The sequence below is a fragment of the Engystomops pustulosus genome, chromosome 2 (assembly GCF_040894005.1).
Source record: "Engystomops pustulosus chromosome 2, aEngPut4.maternal, whole genome shotgun sequence".
NCBI lineage: Eukaryota > Metazoa > Chordata > Amphibia > Anura > Leptodactylidae > Engystomops > Engystomops pustulosus.
The window spans coordinates 124,054,031-124,062,221 of record NC_092412.1 but is presented as its reverse complement, the minus strand read 5'-3'; the positions used below and the strand labels follow the sequence as shown (position 1 = coordinate 124,062,221).

The following is an 8,191-nucleotide window of genomic DNA, read 5'->3' as shown; positions in this document are numbered from 1 at the left end:
TGGTATGTTATACATCTAGCATACAGCCATGTAGTATAAAATGTAGGCAGAGTAACATGGGGCGGTCAGGGGGATGTGCTGGACAGCCAGGGAGCGGGCGGATGTGCCGGCGGGTAGAGGGATGTGTCGTCTGGCAGGAGCACAATGCCGACCCATCGCCTAGTTGGAGGTGCGCCTGATTCTCAACTCGCCTCATGGCAGGTGCGCCCCTGCTCAGAACATGTGCAATAAGTATTTCATGCTGTATTTTCAGTACTGAGGAAGCGGGTTATAAGACGATGTAAAATTCTGTAAAACCAGATAACAGGATAGCCACTCAGGCTCATTAGCATAATTTAAAAAGTTGATTTTAGAAGAAAGGAGGCAATGGATAACAAATATAAGAAGATTACCTCCATCAGAGAGCTTGGTTCATCATGCTTGATATTGATGGTAGATGTCCTTTAACCTCTTACTATGAGCCCTCTCCATACAAGGTGGGCGTTTGCTGCATATTGCTATTTTCAGCAGCCCTTGTGGTCTAAATTGCCCCCCTTCCTGCAGCTGCAACTTTTTTTGTGGCCTCCTCCTGATAGTGCTCCTTTTTCTGTTGTCTGTCTTCTCAAGAAGCAGGCTGTAGAAAAGGGCACACAATAATACCCCTTTTTCTATAATGTCCACAACAGCGAACCCCCTTTAATGTAATGTCCACAGAAGAGCCCCTTTAAAACGAGTATTCCCACAAAGTCAATACTTAAAGAATGTAAGGGGCAAATTTACAAACAGACTTTGGAACTTTACAGGCAAGAGGAGAAAGAATATAGAGATTGTTGTACTGCTGTATAATAGCAATTTTTGAAGATATATTTAACTGACAGGTTCCCTTTAAAGGTTAAAGGGGTTTTCCCACAAAAGAAAATTCTCACATTTCAATCCCCTAGCTTTAACCCCCTTACTTTTACAATTTTATCCAGTTGTATTACTGTTTTAGCTCCTATCACTCTCTATGCTGCTCTGTGCAAAATCTCAGGGTGTGGGCAGAGGAACTCTCTAAGCCAGGGGTCCCCAAACTTTTTACATAGGGGGCCGTTCACTGTCCCTCTCAGACCCTTGGAGGGCTGGACTAAAGTTTAAAAATAAATAACGGTACATGTGACCGCATCCGTAATACACTGGCCCCCCCCCCCCCTGAATTTATTATTTAATATACTGCACCTCCTAGTGATCTATTTTATATATTGGCCCAATTAATGAATTGGGTCAATTAATTATTAAATATGCTGCCCTCCCTCCCCCCATTAATTACTTGACTGCCCCTCCACCATTATTTCATATGCCCCCCAGCATTAATTATTTCCTATGCTGCCCCTCCACCATTAATTATTTCCTATGCTTCCTCTCCACCATTAATTATTTCCTATGCTGCCCCCCCACCATTAATTATTTCCTATGCTACCTCTCCACCATTAATTATTTCCTATGCTGCCCCCCACCCTTAATTATTTCCTACCCTGCCCCCACCATTAATTATTTCCTGTGCTGCCCCTCATAACTTTTTTTTTTAAATCAGATCGTTTTTATTAATAACGCCAACACATTTTCCATTTACAACAATGGAAACAACACTTAACAGCACATTCCCATATCCCACCCTCCATCCTATTCCCCGGTACAACAATACAGGAGTCTGCATCACAACATGTCAATGAATCGTCAAGTCCTTTCTAGGAGTCGGATCTGTATAGCATTATGACATGATATCCCTTTCTGGTCTCTATTCTCCCCACAGACATACAGCATTCACACTCAGGAACATTGCTGGACTCTCCAGTCGTATTTTATATTAGCGAGATAATTATCCCAAGAGGATAGAGGGAGATTGTAGAACTCTAGAGGGGAGACCTGGTGTTGCCCCTCATAATTAATTATTTCCTATGCAACCCCCCAACCATTAATTTTTTTAAAAAAAATCCTGTACTCACCTGCGGCAGTGGCTCCAGCGCCTTTTTTCTTCTTGCTGCTGCCGGACAGGAAGGGGTGCACTGCCACTTGATGACGTCATCGCGCGGACACGCATACAGGTTCAAAGAGTTGAGGTTGTCTTCCGGCCGCACCGAGCACTATACAGTGACGGGCAGGAGCTTCCTGCCGACAGCTGAAGGCCGCGGGGCCTGGCGCTTCAAGCGACAGGGGCCGGATAGAAACGGTGCGCGGGCTGTAGTTTGGGGACTAGGATAACAAAATAACACATTCTCAAATTCACTTTTATTAACAAAAATACAGCATTTCCCAGATATAATTTCTGTCTCTGTTAGTCATGCTGTTTACAATTTGGTTGCCCCTGGATCCCACTAAATCTTCTAATCTTATGGTCGGACTCTTCTCATCAGTAGTTTCTATTCTCTGCACACGCCACTTTTTTGCCATTTTGAAACATATAAAAAGTTTAATAAAAAAGAGATCAAAAAGCTATACAGTCCTCAAAATGGTAGCAATGAAAACATCATCTCATCTCACAAAAAATGACGTATCACACAGTTCCGTACACCGAAGTATGCAAAAGTTATTAGCGCCAGAAGATGACAAATTTAAGATTTTATTACAGAAGGTTTCATTTTTTTAAATGTATTAAAACACATTATACAAATTTAGTATACCTGTTATCGTACCCAAAGAATAAAGGAGGCACGTTATCTGGGCGCACAGTGAAAGCCATAAAAACTAAGCCCACAAAAATGCCCCGTACACGTTTTTTCCCTCTGCATATGAATTTTTTTTTCTTGTGTCCCAGTACACATCATGAAATATTAAATACTGGAACTGTAAGTGCAATTTGTTACGCAGAAAACATGCAGCTCTTTACATGGAAAAATAAAAGTTACAGATGTTTGAATGTGGGGAGTGAAAAATGAAACGCAAAACCGAAAAAGGGCCTCAGTGGGATGGGGTTTATATAACATATAAAGCAAGTTTCTAGGTTTTATAGAACCAAAGAAGTCATGTACTATGACCCCCCCCTCCTGTTATGACCCACTCAGCTCTGGCAAAATATGGCTACTCTGTTCATTTTAACCCCTACGGGACTCTGCCTCTTTTGGCTTTTAGGACGCGGTCCCATTTTTCAAATCTGCCCTGTGTCACTATAAGTGGTTATAGCGTGGGAACGCTATGAGATATCCAGGGGATTTTGAGATTGTTTTCTCGTGACACATTGTACTTCAAATTAGTTTAAAAATTTGGATGAAATCTTTTGTGTTTAGTTATGAAAAAAACCTAAATTTGGCAAAAATTTTGAAAAATTCTTTATTTTCAAAGTTCTAAATTCTCTACTTTTGATGCAGATAGTCGAAGCTCCCAAATAAATTCATAACTTACATTTCCCAAATATCTGCTTTATGTTGCCATGGGATTTTAAGATTCCACATATTTTACTAGAATGTTATGAGACTCAGAATTTGGGTGCCATTTTTCACATTTTTGGGAAAATCACCAAAACCTGTATTTAGATGGACCTGCTCATCTTTTAATTGACTGTGAGAGGCTTAAATTATAGCGAGACTCGTAAATTACCCCAATAGGGAAACTACACCCCTCAACGTATGAAAAACCACTTTTAATAAGTTTGTTAACCCTTTAGGTGTTTTATAGGGGTTTAAACAAAATGGAGGTGTGGTCTACAAATTGTAATATTTTTTGACAATACACTCATTTTGGGTGGAAGATTAAACATTTGTAATGGATTAAATGAAAAAATGCTCCACAAAAGTGTGATACCCAATTTCTCCCAAGTACACCGATACCCTATATGTTGTGGTGACTGCTGTATGGGCGCACAGCCGGGCATTGAAGGAAGGAGGCGCCATCCAGAGCAGATCTCTTTCCAGAGCGGAAATAAAAATCATAAATTTTTATGAACTTTTTTAGTTTTTTTTTTTTTGGCCGTTTACCATACCGTAAAAATAGTATATTATTTTTATTCTATGGGTCTCCACGATTACGGAAAGACCTCATTTATAAAGTTTTTTCTTTTTCCCATTTTTAACTGAGTAAAAAGTAATTTGGCGAAAATGTTAATTTTGGCATCACCGACTTTCATATGCATAACTTTTTTATTTTTCGGCTTACATATCTGGTTAAGGGCTTATTTTTTTGCAAGAAGGATTGTTTTTAAGTGGTCTCATTTTAAAGTGCGTAACTTTTTAAAATCACTTTTTAGAGCATTTTTTAATTAAATTAATTAAAAATCATCTTTTTTTCAGAAAGTTTTTTGAGTTTGTGTTTTAAGGGGTTCACTTTGCGGATCCAATAACAATTCTGTTTTATTATGCAGATTGTTATGGACGTAGCGATAACAAATATGTGGGGGTTTTGTGTATTTTATTCAATTTTACTGAATAAAAACAAATTTGGAGAGAATTTTGTTAATTTTAGCATCACCATCTTTTCATATGCATAACTTTTTTATTTTTCCGCTGACAAATCTGGTTAGGGGCTTATTTTTTGCGAGAAGAGTTGTTTTTTTTTAGTGGTTTAGTGCGTAACATTTTTTTAATCACTTTTTAGAGCATTTTTTAAAGGTATTAATTAAAAATGAACTCTTTTCGGAGCGTTTTGCATTTTTTTTACCGTGCAGGTCCAGTAACGATTGTTTTATTATACAGATTGTTACGGACGCGCCAATACCAAATAAGAGGCTTTTTTGTGCATTTGTTTTTTTTTTTTTTTATACTTTATTAAGTGTTTTTAAGGGAAAGTGACATTTTAGGGGCTGATATTTTTATGTATTTATTTTTTATTTATTCTAATGTGTTAACTTTAGTGTTTTTAACTTTTTTTTTTTACTTATACATACTTGAACCAGCGATGCCCAGGTGCAGACAGTTCACAGTCAGGCCCGGAAGGGGTCTGACTGCCAAGGAGAACGGGCAGCCCTGGAGCACTTGGCAGACTTCGGGGCTGCCCAGAAGCGGATCGGATCCCCTGGTAAGTGGCACGGGGATCCGATCCATAGCAGGAACACCCTTACACGCCGCAATCAAGCATGTAAGGCGTTAACGTGTGGTTAGCGTGCAATATGAGCTGTGATAGACAGCTGACAACCGCTGCTTCTGGTTCGTGAGCCGGTGCCAGTAGCAGGACGTTGTACTAAATCCTGGTGCGCTAAGTATCAAGCCGCAGGGACGTAATATAACGTCCAGGTGTGCCTAGGGGTTAATATGACTTTGAAGGAGATTTTTTTTTAAAGATAAATAGGCTAAAGTTCACCAAAGCAGCACAGTGTTAATTACAGAAACTTCATAATCTCTAGTTATAACCCCACACTTTTCCCTCCCCCCTCACTTAGCAATAGCCCCCTCACCCACACTTAGTGGTAGTTCCTCACACACACTTTGTGATTGTGAGCGGGGGAGGGGGAACCCTCATTAAATATCTTAGGAATGTTCATAGAACCCCATACACACTATATACCATATATACTCAAGTATAAGCCAACCCAAGTATAAGCAGAGGTACCTAAATTTTAACACAAAAATCAAGGAAAACCTATTGACTCGAGTATAAGCCTAGGGTGGAAATACATTGGTCACAGCTTCCACCCAGTATATAGCCTGCCAGCCCCTGCCCCCCCACCCAGTATATAGCTTGCCAGCCCTTGCAGTATATAGCCAGCCCATTCCCCCCAGTATATAGCCTGCCAGCCCCTACCCCCCCCCACCCAGTATATAGCCTGCCAGCCCCTGCAGTATATAGCCTGCCAGCCCCTGCAGTATATAGCCAACCCATCCCCCCCCCCCCCCATTATATAGCCTGCCAGTTCCTGGCGCCCATTTGCCCGTGAGTAGAGTATAAGCCGAGTTATGCTTTTTGAGCACAATGTTTGTGCTGAAAAACTCGGCTTATACTTGAGTATATATGGTAATTAAAAACATTTAAAAAAAAAATACTTATCTCTCTTCACTCCTTATTCTCTTCCTCTTTCTTATCTACAGGATGATGCACGGTGACATCACAACATTCTTCCTCCTGCTCCAGGATGCATTAAGCAGGAGACACAATATTGGGATTTCATCGCCTACTGCACAGATCACGGCCACATAGTACACAGCTATATGGTCTCTGTAGTGGAGCAGAGAGCTTTCGGCTCCATGCTGCACAACAGTAATTATCCCATTAGGAAGTTTCTATACAGTAGGACATATGGGGCTTACGGCTAAGGATCCGGTGCACTTGCTTGTGGGCATGCAGCCTCAGCACACAATGGGAGGGGTTAGTTACACCTTGTACACTGTAACAGCCTGTGAAGCTGCAGCTAAATCATTGGGGCCAAAATGCTCACTATACCCCTTACTATAAGTGTGGAGGTTGAATATTGTGTAGTTTCCAAAATGTGGTCACTTATTGGAGGTTTACAGTTATTTTTATTTTTCCTAATTGCTTCTAATTCACTCCTAAACATGGTCAAAATGTAGGGATCTGCCAGGGAATTTATGACTGCAGAAAACTGAGAGCTCTTTCTTTTGCATACATTCCTGTACAGGCAGTCCCCGGGTTACATACAAGATAGGGTCTGTAAGTTTGTTCTTAAGTTGAATTTGTATGTAAGTCGGAACCGTATACTTTATTATTGTAACCCCAGTCAAAATTGTTTTGGTCTCTGTGACAGTTGGATTTTAAAAATGTTGGATTGTCATAAGAACCAGGAGTAACAATAAATCTTCGTTACAGACACCTTTCATAACTGTTACAGCTGATCATTGTAGCCTTAGACAAAAGTACAATAAATTACCAACATCCAGAGGTCCGTTTGTAACTAGGAGTCGTATGTAAGTCAGGTGTTCTTAAGTAGGGGACCGCCTGTATTTGGTTGAAAAAAATTACACGTTATTCAAACATGAGGCTTTTCTCTCCTGTGATGTACTTACAGATTAGTCCCCATGAACATATCAGTAGCTGATCTGCTGTGGTAAACAGCAAAGTGTATAAAATGTATATAAATCCCTTTCACACACTGCCCAAAAAGGAAACTGACATGTGCAAGTGGTTTCAAGTGAAAACAGCTCAATTTATGCTTTGGTCTTTCATCATAACTTACTCTTTGAAAGATAAATAGTGAAATTGATGAGTCTTTTGTACAGTATGTAGGGAATTGGACCAGTAGAGACTGATGTAACGAAGATTTGTGATACAGTTCAAGACAGGGACAGCAGAGTTCAGTCCAAAACAGGTCTTGTCTACATTTCTTCAGACAGCAGGAACAAAATAACAGCCTTCACCCTAAGGCATAAAACATAAACAAAAGTCCTTCCCGTCTGGGTGCTAGCTAAACAAAAGGTTCCCCTAACTCACCACTTAGACATGTAGTCATCTTGCAGGGTTATCACCTTTCCTGGTGTGGAAGTCGGCTATAGCACACCCTGTCAGATTCCTTTCGGTTCACATTAGGATGCTACCACCTGTGCTGGGTGACCCAAAACCTGGTCTTAGCCTAACTGGGAGGTGGAATGGACCGCCCCACTACCAGCCTGCAAATCCATTCCATATAAAGCCAGCCCAGGAGAGTTTTAAACAACTGATCCAACAAATAGCTTGATCGAGTCATAGTTCCGCATATTTACAGTATTTACAGCTTGGCAAACACATCATCCGCATTAAGGCCTTGCATAATAATAAGAAAACCCAGGGAAAACATATTGCCCATCCACTGTTAACCCCTCACAACACATGCCACCATTGGCCAAATAACACTGGACAGTATGGTATAAAATTCCATGGTATAGAATTTTATGGTTTCATTTGCGTATCTTTCTAGTTTCTGTTATTATTGTATCAGATTAAGGGATGTGTTTACACATGACTCAGGGATATTACATTTGCTCAATTATGTTTAAATATTTAGGCATGTAAAGTGGGCTGTTAGTGGGCTCACGTCTCTTAGCTAATATCATCCCTGGTAGTTTTCATCTGAGTTTTCCTGTAGTGTGAGGACAGATTCTCATCTAAAATTGCTGACTTTTTACGATTCCTTGTTTCCTGCAAACAGGTCATTGCAGTTTCCTGCTAGAAAGGCTGCCACGTATCCTGTCTTTAATTGGTTTTAGGCTAGGTCTTGTGATGTTTCATAAATTCAATTTTTATTAAACGATATTCAAAAATATATCCAAACAGATTCCTATCATTTACAACTGTCATTTCTGGTTACTTACTTACTTAC

The 8,191-nt window shown here is 40.2% G+C and overlaps 1 long non-coding RNA gene across 2 annotated transcripts in view; it reads left to right on the top strand.

Moving 5' to 3' along the window:
• LOC140118388 (uncharacterized) overlaps nucleotides 1-8,191 on the top strand; it is a 32,786-nt gene that overhangs the window by 14,821 nt on the left and 9,774 nt on the right. The window contains exon 3 of one of the 2 annotated variants that reach the window (XR_011853188.1): nucleotides 5,970-6,001. The exons of the other annotated variant lie outside the window; for it this stretch is intronic. This is a non-coding gene — a long non-coding RNA (uncharacterized lncRNA). Of the gene's footprint in view, nucleotides 1-5,969; nucleotides 6,002-8,191 lie in introns of those variants that run through there. 2 annotated transcript variants of the gene reach the window in all.